This window comes from Loxodonta africana, chromosome 21, assembly GCF_030014295.1.
Source record: "Loxodonta africana isolate mLoxAfr1 chromosome 21, mLoxAfr1.hap2, whole genome shotgun sequence".
Classification (NCBI taxonomy): domain Eukaryota; kingdom Metazoa; phylum Chordata; class Mammalia; order Proboscidea; family Elephantidae; genus Loxodonta; species Loxodonta africana.
Window position 1 is genome coordinate 39,329,417 of NC_087362.1, and position 20,663 is coordinate 39,350,079.

Below are 20,663 nucleotides of genomic sequence, written 5' to 3' on the forward strand. Positions count from 1 at the left end.
TTAGCCAGTGAAAACCCTAGGGATCACAACAGTCCAATCTGCAACCTACGGCACAGGACCAGGCAGTGTTTCATTTCGTTGGGTCGCCATGAGCCAGGGGCCGACTCAGCGGTAGCTGACGATAACACAGCTTTCCTAACTCTTAGCTCATGAGCTTTGGGAGGGCTGCAGTACCAACTCCAGGGTGGATCCTGGAACCCAAACCTTGCAAAAGTCCCAAATCTCCCTAGCCACAGTGATTGATACAGGATAGCCATGTGATCCAACTCGGGCCCAGCAGATTGAATCCTGGAAAAAAAGAAATTCTGGTTTGAACCTGGGAGGGTGTGATTTAGAGCTGATGACATTTGTCCTGACATCCAAACAATGAACCTGTCAGATAATGGTACCAATGTCAAGGAAATGGGACCAAGGGTTGAAAAGAGAGAAACCAGGTCCTAATTTCCTAGCTCCTGGATTAAGCTTTAACTGAGGCTCTTGTTACACCTATATTTTTCCAGTTAGTTTGAATGAGGTTTTTCTTTCACTTGCAATAGAAAGCAAACTAACCAGTAACACTGGCAACTCCATACGGTGGAAAATGGGAAAGGACTGGCCTAAGCCTGGCATGTTACAACTACAAACTTCCCTAGGTAACGTAGACTCTGTCCCAGACATGATCACTTTGGGTCTTTCCGTGGTTGCAAATATTGCGGCTGGGTTTGCCTTCTTATTAATAAGCAGGGTAATCATACATCAGTGGTTGGGGACAATCTCAATTTATGCCTATTGTCCTGGCATAATTAGTAATAGTGTTTCCCTTTCACTTTCAAAAGTATCCAAGATTGATTGGACAGTAAATTAAGGATACCCTACTAACCATTCTCCTTTACAAAGTTTCCTTCTTAAGAGCACAACCTCCCCCCCCCCGCCCCCCGCCAAATTCTTTTCAGTAATAACCATGGCTAATTATACTCAGCAAATAATCTCATCTTGCCAGTCTTCCCATGTTTGACTTTTGGGGGATTAATCACAGCTTTCAGCTGTTGAACAAGGTTCTTGAAACGATGGCATTATTGTTTTGTTTAAAGGAAACCCCTCTGAAATGGGGCCTCCATCCATCAAAACTCCCTCAGTAGAAAGAACTGATTAAAACTTCCTGGCCTGCAAACTTGTTTGTTAACATGTGGCTTCCTCCCTGCCATCAGCAGAAGTCTTCCTCCTGCAGCATGTGTTTGGGATTGGGTAAAGGGCATTGTTTTATCAAGATGGGACGGTTATCAGAGCAGAGTACCCTGTGCTGGGAACCCAACCACCTCCGTAAACACAATGATAACATCGTGTCTGCACACTCACAGGACAATGCTTCTGAATCTCCTTTTCCTAATGAGAGCTGGAAACAATAGGTGGGAAATACGAGGTCCCGCTATCATTATCTATTGGCTTTCGTTTCTGGGCATTGATTGAGCTGATGCTGTTTGGTGTGTACGAAAAAATAGCAAATTAAAATCCAGGCTTCTTCCATTTTTCTTCCTTGAATGTTGGTCTTGTTATAAAGCTGTGCTGACAGAGGTGAAAAATTTGAGAATAAGATTCGAGAATTACAACCATTTGTGAATCATACCAAATTCCTTTTTAAAATTATTCCAATAATCAAAAGTTTGATCACGACAGACAATGGAATGACAGTTGGTGAATAAATTTTTAAAGAGTTGCTTTGGTCAGGGGGAGAAACAGACTAGCCCCTTCTTTTAGCTTCCTCCAAGCGGTGGGCAAACTGTCTTCTTGAATCAGTGAATGATATGTTGTCTGTTTTTTTGCTAATAGCAACAAGCAATGTCATGATGTGACTTTATTTATTTTTAAATCACAAATGCTCAGTCCTCTGGTAGCATTTTGTGCCTTGATCTTCAGGGAGTGTTTGCCCAAGGTGTTCTGAGTAAGACTTATTGGCTAGCATTATTAGAAGGACAGGGTCATTACTAGCAATCAAGCCATATTAAGCCAATTTACATTTATGATTGCCCTGTAGAGTAACAATTAAACTATTTAGATGAAAAAATCTCCCAGGTTCCCCTGAAAGGGTTCTTTTAAATTGCAGATATAAAACAAGGCATTTGATCAGCCAAGATGAAGACCAAATTCTGCACTGGATAGTTGGCATGATTCTATAAATGGAATGGCCTCAGTCTGTACAAAGCCCAATGAACCACTGTGTATATGGTGTATAGTAGTGGAGGGAATGAGGGGAAAGGCCTGAAAACAAATATAGAGAGCAATTCTTACATTGCAACATGATTCCAAGCTGTCACCTGATCTCTGTTAAACATGTTGGTATCAGAACGCCCGGTTCTTTCTTTAATTGATTTTAGAATTTATTTTTGCAAGAAGTTTTATGAAGTTCCCAGTCATCTCTTTCTCATACAGTCTTTCATGTTCTGGTGGACTTAGCTAAGATCTTCTCAGGTCTAGTGATCTTTATACCTATTTTTTAGCCAACTACTCTCAGGGTAGCAAACCAGAATTTGTCACCACCCATTACTTCTCCACATCATAAATCTTAAATTTCAACATCTCATGCTTTTGCAGCACCACATTTGGTCTTTGACCTCCAGCCCCATCCAGATCATCCTGTCCCATCACCACATATGTTGGCATTCATCCTCACTTTCTTCCCTCCATCCACCAGAAGAGAAACTTAAGCTCAAACTCCCTACCAGGGGATACAAAGATATCAGTGATCAATGCCCTGTTGGTCACTAATATCTTTGTATTCCATCACTTCTGAGCTGTAACTGATGCTCTAATAAGAACAAGTTGCTGGTAGCTCCCGTATACACCATGTGTGTCATACCGCTGTCTCTCTGTATAGGCTTTGCCTTCTGCCGAGAATACATGTCCTACCAATTCTGTGCTTGCTTAACTCCTACTCCTACTTCAAGACCAGTTGAAGGGTCATTCGTGTCTCTCTGGCCCTTCCCTGAACTTCTGGACCAGGCTAAGTGGTCATATCCCATGTTTCTGATATAAATCACTCTCTTAACCACCTAACACATAACCCTGGAATTATCTGATTTTTTTGTCTCTCCACTACTCCACCACGAGACCAAAAGCTGCTCCAGGGCAGGGCCATGTGGTTTTACCTTTGTTCTCCAAGTGCCTAGCCCAGCATCTGGTCCATGGTAAGTATCAATGAATATCAGTTAAATAAAGCATGGATTCTCATTCAGTTACTCATCTAACAAATTCTCTTTATTGAAATGAAAGTTTACTTGAAACTGGAACTGTGCAATGTTAAAGTTGCAACTCATTCATTCATGTATTTGTGAAGTTCCCCCTATGTTCTAAGTGCTAAAGACATAATAGTGGAAGAGATGAATGAAGTCCCTGCTATCCTGCAGCTTATGGTTTGTGGAAAGGGAAAAACAATAAGTAAGCAATTAGTGGGTGAATGGATGGATGGATGGACGGATGGATGGACGGATGGATGGATGGATGGACGGATGGTTGGATAGATGGATGGATGATACCAGATAGTGAAAAGTTCTAGGCAGAGAAATGAAATAAAATAATGGAACAGAGAAAATGTAGGTATTTACTTTGGACAGGATGGCCAAAGAAGGACCCTTTAAGGAGATAATGGACCCACAACAAAATGATCAGGTCAATACTCCATTCCCAGACGTGGCTGTCAAGTTTTAATTTCTTATGATCCTCAGACTGATCAGCGATATCAGTGAACTTTCTGCCACAATTGCTTGTCAAAAATAGCTGTATGACTATGTGTATTAGTTAGGATAACCCTGGCTGTTGTGATGTGATATAAAAGTTTCTTTCCTACTCATGTAAAGTCCAAAACTAGCATTCCTGATCAGTGGGTGGCTTTGCTCCATGCAGTGACTCAGGGGTCCAGGCTCTTTTCATCTGTTTCCTACCACCTTTAACATGTGGCTTCCAAAGTCATCATGCTCATCTGCATTGAGCCTGCAGAGGCAAGAAGAGCATGGAGGACTGAGTATGGCAAGTTTGGATGCTGCAGGCCTGGAAGGCGCAAATGTCACTTCCTCTGATATCCCACAGCCAGAACTCAATCACAACCACACTTAACATAAGGGAGGCTGGGAAATGTAGTCCTAGGAGAACAGGAGAAACCGAGTTTGGTGATAAGCTCACGACCTCTGTCTCAGTCTGGGTGAAGCATCAAGCAAACCCATCATGAGAGTAATAGCAAGTTCAGAGTCCCAGATCTGCTTATACTGCCTTAGCTTTGACAACTGCATGGCCAAAATAAAAATCTATTCTGGCGCTGGATGGAACATGGGATGCTGGATGTGGGAAGCAAAAGCCAGGGCTGAAATCCAATGGGTTAATTCACTAAGGGAAAAATATTCAGACCTGTTGTGCTCTCAGACAGCCCCAGAGATAGAAGCTAATTGTCCTTCTGGGATGCTGAGTTCTTTGCGGAGCCCTCAGAATGGACTGTTAGACCTTTTGAGGTTTCTTGTTGCTCTGATCTCTTGCTAATGGATAGTGCTTTCCAAGCTGATGGTGTTTTAAAGATACAGCATCCCACCAATGATAATACGTCTGACCTCCTGAGGGAGAACCTTGTATATCTTACTCTCTCAGCCTTCCTTATTGGCTAATTACATAACTTGACTAGAAGTTGGTTTTAGAGAATCAATTTTACCATTGTTGAATCACAAGGAGCCCTGGTGGTGCGCTGGTTAAGCACTTGGCTGCTAACAGAAAAGATCAGCAGTTCGAATCCACCAGCTGCTCTGTGGGAAAAGATGTGGCAGTCTGCTCCTGTAAAGATTTACAGCCTTGGAAACCCTATGGGGCAGTTCTACTTTGTCCTATAGGGTCACTATGAGTTGGAATGGACTCAACAGCAACGAGTTTGGTTTAATCACAAGTAAAGACCATAAAGTTTTATGAGAGCTGAAGGAACAGCCTTTTATAGAGGAGAACTTAAATTAAAATTAAAGGGGACATAAAATGATAAGAAATGAAATTCCACAAGGTGTTTTTCCCTGGACTGCCACGCCAAATTACAGTGCTGGGGATATAATCCTGCTGGTTATGCCTCCGACAAGGCATCAAAGGAGGGGCGGGGGTGGGGGGGAACCAGCACTTAGTGATCACCAGCAATGCATTTGAGGGAGTGGTTTTGGGTGAAGATAAAAAAAAAAAAAAGAAAAACAAATCAGTTGCTGTCGAGATGATTCTAACTCACGGTGACCCCACGTGTGCAGAATAACACTGTGTACATAGGGTTTTCAAGGTTCTGGCCTTTGGGAAACAGATCATCAGGCCTTTCTTCTGAGATGCCTCTGGTTGGGTTCGAACCGTCAACCTTTCAGTTAGCAGTCGAGTGCTTAACTGTTTACGCCACCCAGACATTCCTTAGGTGAAGAGAGAGAAGAAAAAAACCCTCGATTCACTACCAACTAATGGTGTAGCCCTGGGCGAGTTCTCTTAGGCTCAGACTCATCATCTGCAAAATGCAGATAATAATAGTAATCACCTCATAGACTTGTTGCAAGGAGTCAATAAAAGAATGCACTGAAGTGCTTAGTACAGTGCCTGGCACACAGGAAATCTGCAGTTAATATTATCATTATCATCATTGTTAATAATAGAAAAAGCTTAAAAACAACTTGGAGCTTTGCTCAGTTTATATAAAAAGGAGCTAACACCGATCAAGTGCTGACACTTAAGTGGCTAAATGCCAAAAATCTGTAATTTTTTCGTCACCATTTTATAGATGAGGAAAGTGAGGCTCAGAGGCATTAGATAACTTGCCCAAAGTGAAATAACTAAAAGCTCCATAACTGGATTCAGGACCCAGATTTTTTTTTTTTTTTTTTTTTCCTTTGTCTCTAGAGCCTATCAGGCTGAAGTACTCTGCCTAGTTTTTTTCAATGTAAAATGCACAGGCCACTCAGTTAATAATTTGGACATCCAAACCCTTATCTTTTAACTGAATCAGGTTTCCTGGATATAGGGGCCTATATCTGTATTTGTAATAAGCCTAGTTCAGGGGATTCCTGTACACACTGAGCTTAAGAATGATTGATGCTGGAATGTTTCTTATAACATTTCAGTTGGGGGAAAAATTCTTAAGACTCATATCTTAATAAGTTGCCAAGAGTTGCCTACATCTCCTGCTACTTCCCTTTCAACCACAGTAATTTCTGGCACTTTTGTATCTCAAAAGAAGTCAGGGGTCGACCAACATATTCCATCAATAAAAAGTAAAGGTTACTTCTCCAGGCCTTATAGAACAACATAAGGATACATTCTACAAATATGTAATTTACTGAAAAGGTCAACCAGGCACTGAAATGGGAGCATGCTCCTGGAGCCAGGTAAGATAGTTATGATGGAAAAATACTTTATTTGAATAGAAATCATCAAAGTTGCTTTGGAAATTAAGATCCTGATACACTGTATTAACATGAAATACAGCATCCTGTTCTAGCGAGGATAGGCAAGGTTCTGCTGCAAGAAGGCATGATGCCTACATCTCAGTGACTTAATACCCTGAAAGCTTAGTTCTTGATCACACCAGAAGTCTGGAACAGTTTGGCAGAGGGCTCTGTTCATCTTAGTCATCCAGGGATCCTGGAGGATGGAGCACCCATGTCATCATATGAGTCCAGGATCACATTGTAAAGGGAAAGAGTGGAATCATGCACTGGCTTTTTAAAGCCACTGACTTGTAATATTTCTGTGACAGCTGTTGGTGGTGTTGGTAGTGTTACTGTTAGTGGCCACTGAGTTGATTCCAACTCATGGCGACCCTGTATGTGCAAAGTAGAACTGCTCTATAGCATTTTCAAGACTATGGCCTTTTGGAAGATTGCCATTCTTATCTTCCAAGGCACCTCTGGGTGGGTTCGAATCACCAACCTTTGGGCTAGTAGTTGAGTGCTTAACCATTAGCGTCACCCAAAGACATGCACTGACTTTTAGACCTCCCCCGGCAATGACACTTTTATTCATGTTTCCTTGCCTAAAAAAAGTCACCTATCTTATTCCTGCTCTCAAAGGGGTGCAGTGTCATCCCCAGAAGGAGAGGATGGGAGCATGTGGAACAGCACCAAGGACTGCCACATCTCCTAAAAAAAAGATAACATAATTCACGATATCCTGGGTAGCTTGAGCAATTTAATCAAACATACATATACCTTGCAAAATTTGATCTTAATACAAAATACAGGTGGAGTTGCCTTCTTAAACATTTCTAGGAGGTAAGATGTAACTCCAGAAATAACATTAAAATTAGTTTGACATCTCTTTTTGCCAAATGGGTGTCTTGGAAACATGCATGCAACGTGCTATTTGCCAAGCAGCATTTATCGTTTCCTAGACTGTCACTAAGGAAGCTTGGTGGTGCAGTGATTAAGTACCTGGCTCCTAACTGAAAAGTCAGAGGTTCAAACTCATCAGGAGCTCTGTAGGAGAAAGATGTGGCAGTCTGCTTCTGTAAAAATTACAGCCTTGGTAACCCTATGGGGCAGTTCTACTGTCCTGCAGGGTCGCTATGAGATGGAATTGACTAGATGGCGATGGGTTTTGTTTTGGTTTGGTAGCCTATCACGGGCTCTGCTGATGCAATTGTTAAGTGCTCTGCTGCTAACTGAAGGGTCGGCAGTTTGAACCCACTAGATGCTCGATGGAAGCATTTTTACAAGGCTGTAAAGATTCCAGCCTTGGAAACCCTATGGGGCAGTTCTGTTCTGTCCTATAGGGCCGCTTTCAGTCGGAACTGACTTGATGGCACACAACAACAACAACAAGACTGTCACTGGCCTTGAATGTGTGAGGCATCTTCTCACATCTTGGTTTGTCTGACTCCTCACTTTTGGACTAAGCTGATGCATGGAACAACCTACCCATTCCACTGAAAATAGGAGGCGTATATCTGTCTTCAGAAGTTGAAGTACATGCCCGTGGAAAGAAATACATCAGCAGGATGGATGCAGAGGCTGACAAATGTCAAAATCACATCACTCCACTGAAAGGGAACTTTCTTCTATCTAAGAAGAACATCATTCTGGGAAGCCTCTGCATCAAACGGTGAATTTTACTCAGAAGCAAAGTAGAGGCTGAGGGTTCAACCAGTCAAGGGGCACTCGGGCCTGTAGGGAGGCCAACCGTGAAGACGTTTCAAGCCATGAAATATGGCTCCTGTTTTGACACCCTTCTAATAGCATGGTTGTTCACTCTCCTTGTTTCTGTGGGGTTTATGGTCCATAACGTTTAATAACAATCTTAACAGCTGAACAGAGAGCACATAGGCTCGAAGGCTGCTCTTACAGAAGGGATCTGGGTTTTTAAATGCTTCCCCCCTTGGCATCTCGACTAGCACAAGTGCCTGTCAATGTTGGCCACACATAATAACCACATGGTAAAAGGGGACACAAAATGGTACTTGTCTCTTGAATAATGAGGTTGGCTCAACTCGGCTTTAGTGTCCTGGTTTGAAGCTCTGAAGAGCCAAAGATTACAAAGGAGCCTGGCTACCTTCCAACTTGGGTGCTACATATGTGGGTACAGCCAGTGTGCCAAGTCCAGGTTTGATCCAATACTGGACACTTGAGATAAAATGCCAACTCCTTCCCAAGGCCTACAAAGCTGCAGGTGAGCTGCTCCCCCCTCCTCTTCTTTTCCATCTATTCGTGGGGGTTCAACCCACAGCCCCACTGCAGTTGGTGAAGACGCCTACCCTCTCCTGCAATGGCCCTTGGCATTTGCTGTTCCCTGTTTGGGGCTGGTCTTCTCCTGTCTCTCCCTAGACTGGCTCCATTTCATCTCTCAGCTCTGTTCAAATGGAGCCTCTGCTGAGACATACCCCCAACAAAAGTAACCAGTTAGCCAGTTGCCATCATCCCTGCGTATGCTTAATATGCTCGGCTGTTAACCAAAAAGTTGGAAGTTCAAGTCCACCAGAGGCACCTGGGAAGAAAGGCCAGGTGATCTACGTCTGAAAAGCCAGCCATTGAAAGCCCTATGGAGCACAGTTCTACTCTGACACACATGGGGTTGCCATGAGTCAGAATCACCTGGAAGGCAAATGATTTTGGTTTCCTTGTTTATAGGCACAGGTACAAGCACACACATGCATGACACAAACAGGAATGACAGCATTATGGAGTCAGGAGCTTGACTTATTGTTCCTGTCTGTACCTCAGCACTAGTTCTGAGTAAATGAATAGAACACCCTGGGTGATAAAGGGCCAGGAGACCTTGACACATAATTAAGAGCCAAAGGAACCTTGGGTATTTAAAGAGAAGACTCAGGAATAAAGGCCCTTCCCACACCATGACAAACTTTGATCCAAAGGAGACTTTTAGTTTCCCTGAAGCTGACCAGAGAACTTGATCTCCATATTTCTCCAGGTTCCTTCCTTTCCCCCTCCCTAACCCCTGAAAGATGTGTACATATTTATTTCTCTTCCAAAGCTGCTGCAATCCTGTCTGACTCTGCAGAAACCAAAAGACAACCCTCCACCATTAAATGGCTCCTCTGGGTAGGAGGAGCCAAGACATTCTTTTTCAGAAAGGAATTCCAGCTTGGGGTGGGGGGTGTTGGTGGAGGTAAGTAATGAGAGGAAACCCTTATCAGGCTATATTTACATATCAAAGATGCCTTCCTGCTGGGCTTGCTTTGCCCAATAACAAAGTCTTCTTATTCAAGGTCAGGAGGCTTTACCACTGAAGCTAAATTCTGCTCTGCCTCCTACTCATCCCTTGTGGAGACAAAATAGCACTGTTCCCACAAAGGCCACTGGAGAAAGTTCACTTCCCTGGAGCTTTGCCACTCCTCCAGCTGTCCCAAGATGGCTGAAACTTCCCTGAGAAATCCTGAGTTTACAGGATTTATGTGGGATTCCCCTCATACTTCAGAGTTTACTTAAGATCCCTAACTAATAAGATAGAAATACTAGACCAATATCACTCATTTACTCATTTATTCACTTACACACCCACCCATTCATCCATTGGTCCAACCCCCAAATATTAACTGAATCACTACTAAGTGCCTAAAAACCCAGTGCCGTCGAGTCAGAAGCTATTTCTCCTTGCTGGCCCTTTGGTCTATTAATTAGTTAACAAATGGGAGAAGGAGTCTCGGCTGGCATGGCTCCAACACAAATAACTTGGGTCAAGTGTTGGTAATTTGGGTGGAAGACTATTTGATGCAACTAACCTTTGAAATCTAGAGTCCCTTGACTGATCTTTCTGAGAAGTTCTTTATGAAATGAATTTTATAAATAGGATACTATCCATGCATTCAGGTGACTCACATCTGAAAGGAAGTCCATGGTCCATCCTTTTTTCAATGACAGAATCCTTTCAGGAGGCCATTGGCAGCCATTTGATTTATATTTCTCTTGTTAGAGCAGAATTTTCCTAGCTTAGATTTCCTTCAAGTGGGAAGCAAATGAATTTGGGCCCAACAACCAACTGAAATTAGTGTGTGATTTTCCCCTTCTTTGCTGGGGCCTGACACCAACCTCACGTCTAGAGGAGCAGCTTGTCATCCAGAGGCATGTTGTTGTTGTTGTTAGGTGCCTTCAAGTCGGTTCCCACTCACAGCGACTCTGTGTACCACAGAAAGAAACATTGCCTGGTCCTGTGCCATCCTCACAATCGTCATTATGCTTGAGCCCATTGTTGTAGCCACTGTGTCAATCCAACTCATTGAAGGTCTTACTCTTTTCCGCTGACCCTGTACTTTACCAAGCATGATGTTCTTCTCCAGGGACTGATCCCTCCTGACAACATATCCAAAGTACGTAAGATGCAGTCTTGCCATCCTTGCCTCTAAGGAGCATTCTGGTTATAATCCTTCCAAGGCACATTTATTCATTCTTTTGGCAGTCCATGGTATACTCAATATTCTTCACCATCATGGCAATTCAAAGGTAAATTCTTCTTTGTCTTTCTTATTCATTGCCCAGCTTTCGCATGCAATATGATGTGATTAAAAATACCATGGCTTGGGCCAGTTGCACTTTCCTCTTCAAGGTGACATCTTTGCTTTTCAACACTTTAAGGAGGTCCTTTTTTTTTTTTTTTTTTTTGCCCAATGCAATGGGTTGTTTGATTTCTTGACTGCTGCTTCCACGGCTGTTGATTGTGGATCCAAGTGAAATGAAATCCTTGACAAATTTAGTCTTTTCTCCATTTATCACAATGTTGCTTATTGGTCCAGTTGTGAGGATTTTTGTTTTCTGTATGTAGAGGTGTAATCTATACTGAAGGCTGTGGTCTTTGATCTTCATCAGTAAGTGTTTCAATTCCTCTTCACTTTCAGCAAGCATAATGCAAGTTGTTAATGAGTCTTCCTCCAATCCTGATGCCCCATTCTTCTTCATATAGTCCAGCTTCTCGGATAACTTGCTCAGCATACAGATTGAATAGGTATGGTGAAAGGATATAACCCTGACACACACCTTTCCTGTCTTTAAATGATGTAGTATTCCCTTGTTCTGTCCAAACAACTGCCTCTTTAGGCATAGTCATGCATATTTGATCAGTCACTGGCCAGGATGGTATAGAATGCCTTACCGTATATTTTTTAATTGACCCCCAAAATACAAGTCTTGGAGATTCATACTTCCGGTTTAAAGCTAAATGGTCAAATGAAAACATGTTTTGTGCAGTTATATCATACTCTAGGACAAGGTGCTTCATGGGGGCAAGTAGGGAAGACAGGAAGATTTAATGCAAGGCGTCATTGAGAACACAATGTGGGAAAGGGATGTGTCTCCAAAAGAGAAAGAAAACGTGATTTATTTATTTATGTATTTATTTTTTGTACTTTAAGTGAAATTTTACCAAGCAAATTAGTTTCTCATTAATACACATATTGTTTTGACACTGGTTGTCAGCCCCACGATGTGTCAACAATCTCCCATTTCCATTCGTCCAGCTTTCCTCTCTCCTCCTGCCTTCTTGTCCTTGCCCCTGGGCTGGTGTGCTCATTTAGTCTCAAGTACATGGTTGAACTACGTGTGTTATTGTTTGGGGAAAGGAAGGAACCTGGAGAAATATGGAGATCAAGTTCTCTGGTCAGCTTCAGGGAAACTAAAAGTCTCCTTTGGATCAAAGTTTGTCATGGTGTGGGAAGGGCCTTTATTCCTGAGTCTTCTCTTTAAATACCCAGGGTTTCTCCAGTCTCTGTCAGACCCGTCTACAGACTTTTTTTCTGGGTTTTAATTTTGTTTTACATATTTCTCCACTACGTCTGGGACCATCTATTGTGATTCCTTTCAGAGGTGTTGGTGGTGGTAGCTGGGCACCATCTAGTTGTGCTGGACTCAGTCTGGTGGAGGAACAAGTGATTTTTTTAAAGAAGAAAAAGATGATAATTTCCTTTCCCCCCACTGAACTGAGAAGGATTCAGTGACATAGGATCAAAGGTTGACACAAAAGCCAGATGCAAAGAAAAGCCTCAGAATTTTAGAAACTAGTAAGCAAGATGAATCATAGCTAGGGCGACCAGACGTCCTGATTTACATCTACTGTCCCAGTACAGTTATTTGTCCCCTTTCTCTCTCAAAAATATCACAGTCTGGATAATAAATTATGTGGTCATTCTAACTGTAGCAAAAACACCTGGGAGACAGGCTGGCCCTGATGAAGGGAGTATGTACCTTTGCAGTGGCTATGTCCCATCCTGGAATGGTTCTTAATCCCAACAAGGACATTTACAAGATCACCTAAGTGATAAAAATCACAAGAACCTATAATTGATAATTTCTACTCTAAAGAAGAGCCATAACAATAGTTTGACTTTGTGTCTATCGCTAGTTTAATAGCATATTCTTCAGAAAGGTTTCCTCTGTTGCCTTCCACAGGCTGCATTCCTGTCTTCAGGAAGGTGGTAGTGTTGGTATAATAATTATAGTTTATGAGGCTCCTGCCATATGCCAGGCACTGGGAATCTCTACTCACTACCTGCGTGACCTGGGGAAAGCAACTCGTCCACTGTGCCTCTGATCCTCTGCAAGTCAGAAATGACAACAGTGCCAACTGCATCAACTTCAGAGAACTGAACAGAACATTGGCACACAAAAAGAACCCACGACATGACAAGGCAGATGCTCTCACAATTATAATTTTTAGTGTTCCTGTTACTATCATTACCTTGAATCCTCAGCAACCTTGGCATTATCAGAACCATTTTGCAGTTGAGGAAAATAAGCTGCAAAAAGTGAATAATAAAGGGTGGGGCAGGGGATTGAACTATGCTTGACTCCAGGAGTTCTGGTCTCTTCACTACACCAGCTTCCCTGCTGGAATTAGTAATAGAATAAAATGTGCACGTAGGTATGTTGGCTAAATCAATGGCAAGATCAATAATAATATTAAGAGATACTTATTGGTTTTTTTTTTTTTTAATGGTTTAGGAATTTTTAAGCAGTTATTGGCCAGTGACCACTTGTCAAATTGTGTGTTACATCCCTTCATGTACAGTACCTCCTTTAACCCTCAAACAAACCAGTGAAGTCGGCAATGTTATTACCTCCCATGGCTGGGGTACAAGGGGAAGCAGAGAAGGACATATGTTTCTTATTTCAGGGAACTTCAACAGAGCTGGAAAGGCAACTGATCTAGAACTGATAGATCTTTTTTCACAGGCATATATTTTATAGACTTAATATATCTGGAATAAAATACTATAAAAATAAAACTCTTCAACTTAAAAAAGTAAGTAGTTTTGGTTACTGGTATGAACAGAATTATGTCCCCTCAAAGTTTGTATTAAAATCCCAACCTCTTTGCCTGTAAATATGACCTTGTTTGGAAATGGATGGTTTTCTTTTCTTATGTTAATGAGACCATTCCAGTGTAGGGTGGATCCTAAACCTAATCACTTGAGTTACAAAAAGAACAGAATAAACACAGAGACATATATGGGGGAAGACAGATATCCAGGAATACCAAGGAACTCCAAGAATTCCAAGGACTACTGACAAGGATGGACCTCCTCCTAAAGCCAGGTCCTGAATTCAGACTTCTAGCCTCCTGAACTGTGAGAAAATAAATCCCTGTTCTTTATCGCCACCCACTTGTGGTATTTTTTATTTGTTTTGTTTTATTACAGCAGTACTTGGTAACTGAGACAATCACTATCCTATTTTGTTTGTTTATTCCCCCTCAATTCCACAAAGGTTAATGTTCCAGCTAAAAACCCCATTAAACCAAACCCACTGCCATCAAGTTGAATCCAACTCATAGGGATACTATAGACAGAGTAGAACTGCCCTACAGGATTTCCAAGGCTTTAAATCTTTAGGAACAGACTGTCACATCTTTTTCCTGTGCAATGGCTAGTGAGTTTGAACACTGAGTTAGTAACCAAGTGCTTAACTACTACATCACCAGGGCTCCTTCCATGAAGGTTTGGCATCTCCAGTTAGGATTAACCTCTCTCAGTAGGTACATTGTTCCTTAGCACTCGCACAGTTTGACTCTGTTTTGTATTACACCTGCTGGATTTATAGATCTTCTCTCTATTTAGTCAGAAGCTTGGTTTTACACACCATTTTATGGTCTTTATTCACCTCAGTCTTCCCAGCACCTCTCTTGGCAAACAGTAGGTTCTCAATGAGTGTTTGTTGAATGAATAATTGTCATAATCTATGAACCATGTTACAAATGCCTTGGACTTCTAGTGTGACTGAGCTAGAAGGGAATTTACAGGTGACCTAACCAAGCTCCATCTGATGGGTAAGAAAATGCAGCCTGGAGAAGCCATAGTCCTCGGGTGAAGCCTCCTGGTGGGTCTAAGAGGGCAGACAGGCGTGTTGAGCCCTGACTCAGTGGAAAATCCTTGCTGTTTTACAAGGCAGTGGGAGAAACTGTCAAGTCCCTACTCACTTTCCCCTCATACCTCAGTTGGCATGCTAAAATTAGACGGAAAAAAAAAGAAATAACCATGTAAATCAAGGCTGAGACTGGAAAGAAAAAAAAAAGCACAACAGATTCGCTTTCATTCTTAGAAGGCAGTGGGTGGGAATATGGATTTTCACTAAGAAAAGAGCTGGCCCTTTCCACTGAGCCGGAAATAAGGAGCTGTGTTGGTCTGGCAGTCCCTGTGGAGCCCCGCCTGATGGTTTAGCCATGGCATATGGGTTGCAGCCCAAGAGAGCTGAAGAGAAAATTTGGAAGCGGGTGTCAGATTTTCTGCTCTGGGTGTAACTTTGGCCTGGACCCCACAGCAGTCACCCGGGAAGGCACAATGTGCCCCAATCTAACAAGCTGCCTGACATTTTGAAATGCCTTCACCCCCGCTTCCCATGCACCTTTTAGCCTTCACCTCCCCTCCCCTCCCTACATGGAGCTGCAGGATGCAAGGGGCTTCCAATGTGAAGAGAAAAAGTCACTATCCCCTTGTCCTTGAGGTAATTAATCAGCAGTGACTCTTTACTCCGTGAATAATATTACTCGGAACACTTTTCCTCCTTGTAATATCAATTACGCTGCGGAGAAGCTGTTCCAAAAAAAGATATAGAGGGAATTGGTGGGGTTTTATTGCAAGTAACAAGGCTACGTTGTTGACACGGTAGGGTACGCACGATTGCTTCAAACACAACAGGGTCTGCTGCCAGACTGTCCAATTCGAGAGAAAAGAAATATTTCTCGGGTTTCCCCACAGGATTTAGATGTATAAACTGTTCGCCAGCAGGCTGGCTTGGAAATATGCAGCAGACATTTAGCTCCGTGCTAGGAGGTTTTCACCCTCTCTCATCTCCTGCCTCCTTCTGCAAAAGTGAGCCACAGAGGGACACTGCTCCCCTGATGAGTGTTCAGATTAGCAGGGGACGCTTGTGGGAATGTGTGTCATCCCTTCTCCGTATGGGGCAGTGATGGAATTAGATTGTACACTTAAGTTTAGAACACTATCAGCTAATTCTGACCAAGAAGAGAAGGAGGAGGAAGAAGAAGAGGAGGAAAAAGAAAGAGGAGTGGAATGGGGAGAGGAGGAAGAAGGCATTATTCATCCCAAAATGCCCGGGTATAACTAAACGGGGCTCTCTAAAGATAGTCTAAAAGGTGTTGGATATCCTAAAACCTCCTGAAATAGTCTGTCCCTGCAAGTACACACCCTCCATCTCTCGCCCTCCAATATTTAACAAAACAAAGGCAAACCTTCGGACTACTGCCAAACGATTTCCCTCAAAGTCCATCATTTCCTCCCAGTGTCTCCTTCCTGTCCAGCTGTCCTTGGGGGAGGGACATGAGTCCTGCCCTTTGGACTCTGAAGATGGACTTTGAACATGATGCTTGTCCAAGAAGATGGATGCAGGAGAAAACTGGAGCTTCCAGATGTGGGCAAATTCTTCTCTAACAGAGACCAGCTCACACAAGAGAGGCGTGGCCCATTCTGTAGAACTTGTTTTTCAAAATGTCAAAATGTGATTGCTCATGAGAACTGTGGAACTTCTAGAGAGATTAATCATTGGTCTTCTTGGCAAGAGAATGCAAAAAAAACATGGAGTAGATCTGTATAATAACAGTTGCATGCAAGTATAGATATTGTTCCTTTCTAAAAATGCTTCTGATTAAAAGTATAATTTTATTTAATATTCCTCAAATAAAAGAAGAGAGGCTATTAAGTTAGCATGACCGCCATGAATATTATTGAAAGCAGTGCTAATAGAGTTGTTTTTATGATTCCATTTATTCAAAATGAAAAATGGTATTCGCCAAACATCTGATCTGATGAGTAATAGAATTATAAAGCAACCAGAAAGAAAATCTATTTTGATCAGATGATTTTGTGGTTTGTGTACTGGTTACAAATAATCTGACCACTGCAAAACATCCTCTCTATCCTCCAAATAGGACCTATGTTGGGAAAAAAGAGAGCGAATAGCTGGGGTTTTATTGCAAAGTAACAAGGCTAAGTTCTATGGGAGCAGGGACCACTGTGATTTGTTGAGAGCTAGGGAGGATCTCTGCATTTGAAGGTATTACTTTCTGATTAAGAAAATATTTTATTTTTAAGGAAAAAATAAAAATTAGTTGGGTGCTGAGCTGATATGTACATAGCTTTTAATGACACCAGCACACATTCTTGAGTGACACTTCACTTGGGTTCAAGACTCAGATTTGGGCATGTTCAATATACGAGAAGCCAGGCTGGAAACTTTCCACTACAGTGTCTGAGCTGACAAAAAACAGGAGAAGAAAAGACTTTGATCTCAGCGTATATAAATATGCACATCTCCTTCAAGGTTTATGCCCTACACTGGCTAAATGGTGAAAGGTTTGTTACTGATTCCTACTTCATTTAAAAAATGGTAATAAAGGGATAAAATGGAGAAAGAACAGTAAAGCTGTCTGTAGAAAAAAAAGGGGGGGCGGTGGGGGAGGAGGGAGTTGGGCTTGTATGTTGCACATATTCGTTTTGGTAACCCAAAGAGGGAATATAAGCTTAAAGTCCTGAATTTAGCAAACCTAATTATCAAGGCTTAATTAGTACCAAGGGTAAAGCTTCATGGAACACCTGCAGACTTAATTTATGTCCTGACAGAGAGGAACAAGTGTTAATGGGCTGTATTTATGTTAATACCTGAACCTTAGGAGCCAGTGGAATAAAACAGACCATGCACTAGTTTTCCAAGCTACAGAACAAATATAAAAGATTTTCGTCTTAATGCTAGTTTGCACATAATTCTTCAGGGATTGTACAGATCTACTTAAACTTTTAAAACTAGAAAAGTGGAATATGAAAAAGAAGAGCCATTTTGGGTATCTATGAAAGTCTAAAAAAAAAAAATTTTTTTTTTTTTTTTATGAAAGTCTCACAAGATCAATCCATAAATGAGTGGTTATATCTCATCTTGTGGATGGGAGAGCTGACTTTCTCAGTGCTCCAGACTGGTGTTTCACATGATGTTGAAATGTGAATCTGATTTTTTTCATAACTGCCATAATATTAAAATCATGGTTAGTATTTTTACTATGTGTCAGTCACACGTTAAGGTCTTTGGTATATATTTTCCAGTTCACAGATGAGGAAACTGAGGCACAGAGGGAACAAGCAGCTTGCCCCAAGCCATGTTTCTATCAAATCAAGTATTTAGGATCAGGTTTCCAGCACCAATCCTTTTTACCAATGAGCTAAACTCCCTCTAACATGCAGATGAGAATAAAAATAGGACTAAAAACTAAGGCTATAAAATATATATTCAAACATTTATTCCTAATAGAACTCTCAACAAAGTAGGGATACATGCAAACTCCTGAACCTGATAAAGATGATATATGAAAAACCTGTGATTTACTTTACACCTAATAGAGAATACTGAATAAAGCAACGATGTCTGCTCTGAATTCTTCTAGTCAACATTTTTATGGAGGTTCTAGCCAGTGCATTAAAGCAAGAAAATGGACAAAAATCATAAAAATTGGAGTAGAACAAGTGTAACTCTCTTTAGTCAGAGACTTAGAAAATCCTATTAAATCTTAACCAAAAAAAAAAAAAAAAAAAGAAGAAGAGGAATAAAAGAAACTAATAAATGCATTTAGGAAGGTCATGGGGCATGAGGTCAATTTATTAGAATCAGTTGTATTTCTATATACTAGCAACAAACAATTGAAGAAGAAAATTTAAAATATCATTTACAGTATCATCAAAAACATATGTTTAAGAATAAATTTAACAAACAAGACCTCTACAATGAAACCTATAAAATGTCATTGAGAGAAATTAAAGAAGACCTAAATAAATGGAAAGATATACCATGCTCACGGATTTTAATATTCTATATTGCTAAGATTTTAATGCTCTTCAAATTGATCAATAGATTCAATGCCATCTCAAATAAAATCCCAGCAGACTTTTAAAAAAGATACTGACAAGCTGAGCCTAAAATCTATATAGAAAAGACAAATACCTAAAATAGCCTAAACAATCTTGAAATAAAGAACAAAGTTGGATTCCTTGTATTACCTAATTTCAAAACCTACTGTAAAGCCACAGTAATCAATGCAGTATGTATAGGCATAAGAATAAACAGTAGACCAATGAAGTACAATGGAAAGTCCAGAAATAGACCCACACATACATAGTCAATCGATTTTTGTCAAAGGTGCCAAGGAAGTCCATCAAGGAGAGGATTCATTTTTCAATGAATGGTGCTGAAATAACTGGAAGTCCACAATGGGGGAGGCAGGAACCTCTACCCTTACTTCATACCATACATAAAAATTAATTTGAAATAGAGCACAGATTTAAATTTAAAACCTGAAACCATGAAGCTTCTAGATGGAAGTAGAGGAAAGTGTCTTCGCAAACTTTGGGAGAGGCAAAGATTTCTTAGACAGAACACAAAAAGCACTAACCGTACAAGGAAAAAAAAAAAAAAGGAACATTATCAATATTAAAAACTTTCAGAAGACACCATTAAAGAATGAAGATTAGGCACAGATTAGGAAAAAATTCACAATACATATTTAAAAAAAAGACATATCCAGAATATATAAAGAACTCATATGATTCAATATTTTTTTTTAAAAAAACCTAGTTTTTAAAAAATGGCCAAAGATTTAAACAAGCACTTCAAAGAAAGAAAGTATATGAATGGCCAATGAGCACATGAAAAGATGCACTAGTCATCAGGAAAATGCAGAATAAAATCACCAAGAGACACCACCTCACGCCTACTGGAATGGCTATAATTAAAAAGAATGAAAACATCATGTGTTGGTGAGAAGGTGAAGTAGCTTAAGCTCTCACACAGGGCTAGTGGGAGTTTACAGTGCTATAACTTCTTTAGAAAATTGTTTGGCAGAATCTTAAAAACTTAAACATGCATAACCTATAAACCAACAATTCCACACTTAGATATTTACCAAAAAGAAATAAAAACATACACACCCACAAAAAGATTTCTACAGGAATATCCATGGCAGCTTTATTTATAATTGCTAAAGAATAAAAAATAACCCAAATGCTCATCAACAGGGGAATGGATAGCCAAATGGTGGTTTTATCTTTTTTTTTTTCCAATGGAATATTCTACAAAAAACATTGCCATCGAGTCAGTGGAAACCCTGGTGGCATAGTGGTTAAGTGCCACAGCTGCAAACCAAAAGATCAGCAGTTCAAATCCACCAGGTGCTCCTTGGAAACTCTGTGGGGCAGTTCTACTCTGTCCTATAGGGTCGCTATAAGTCAGAATCGACTCGACGGCAATGGGTTTGGATCAAGTCAATTCCAACTTATAGCGACCCCATAGAGTTTCCATGGCTATGATCTTTATGGAAGTAGACTGCCACATCTTTCTCTCATGTAGCCACTGGTCATTTCCGACCTCTAACATTTCAGTTAGCAGCTCATCTCTTTACCCACTGAGCCAGCAGGGATCCTAAGGGAATATTACTCAGCATTAAAAAAGAAAGAACTGCTGATACACACAACATGGATGAATCTGAGAACCAGTATGTTGAGCAAAAGAAGCCAGACACAAAAGGGTAAGTATGATTACAATTAAAAGAAGTTCTAGAGCTGGTAAAAATGAGGTATGGTGATAGAAATAAGAATAGTGTTTGCCTCGGGAGTGGAAGGATTTATTGGAAAGGAGCAGGAGGGAACTTGCCGAGGTGATGGGAATGTTCTATATCTAAACTGGGGCACTGGCTACATGGGC

General features: G+C 41.0%; 1 protein-coding gene across 4 annotated transcripts in view; it reads right to left on the minus strand.

The window, feature by feature from the left end:
* WWOX (WW domain containing oxidoreductase) overlaps nucleotides 1–20,663 on the minus strand; it is a 1,096,383-nt gene that overhangs the window by 291,073 nt on the left and 784,647 nt on the right. The gene's annotated exons all lie outside the window — the stretch shown is intronic.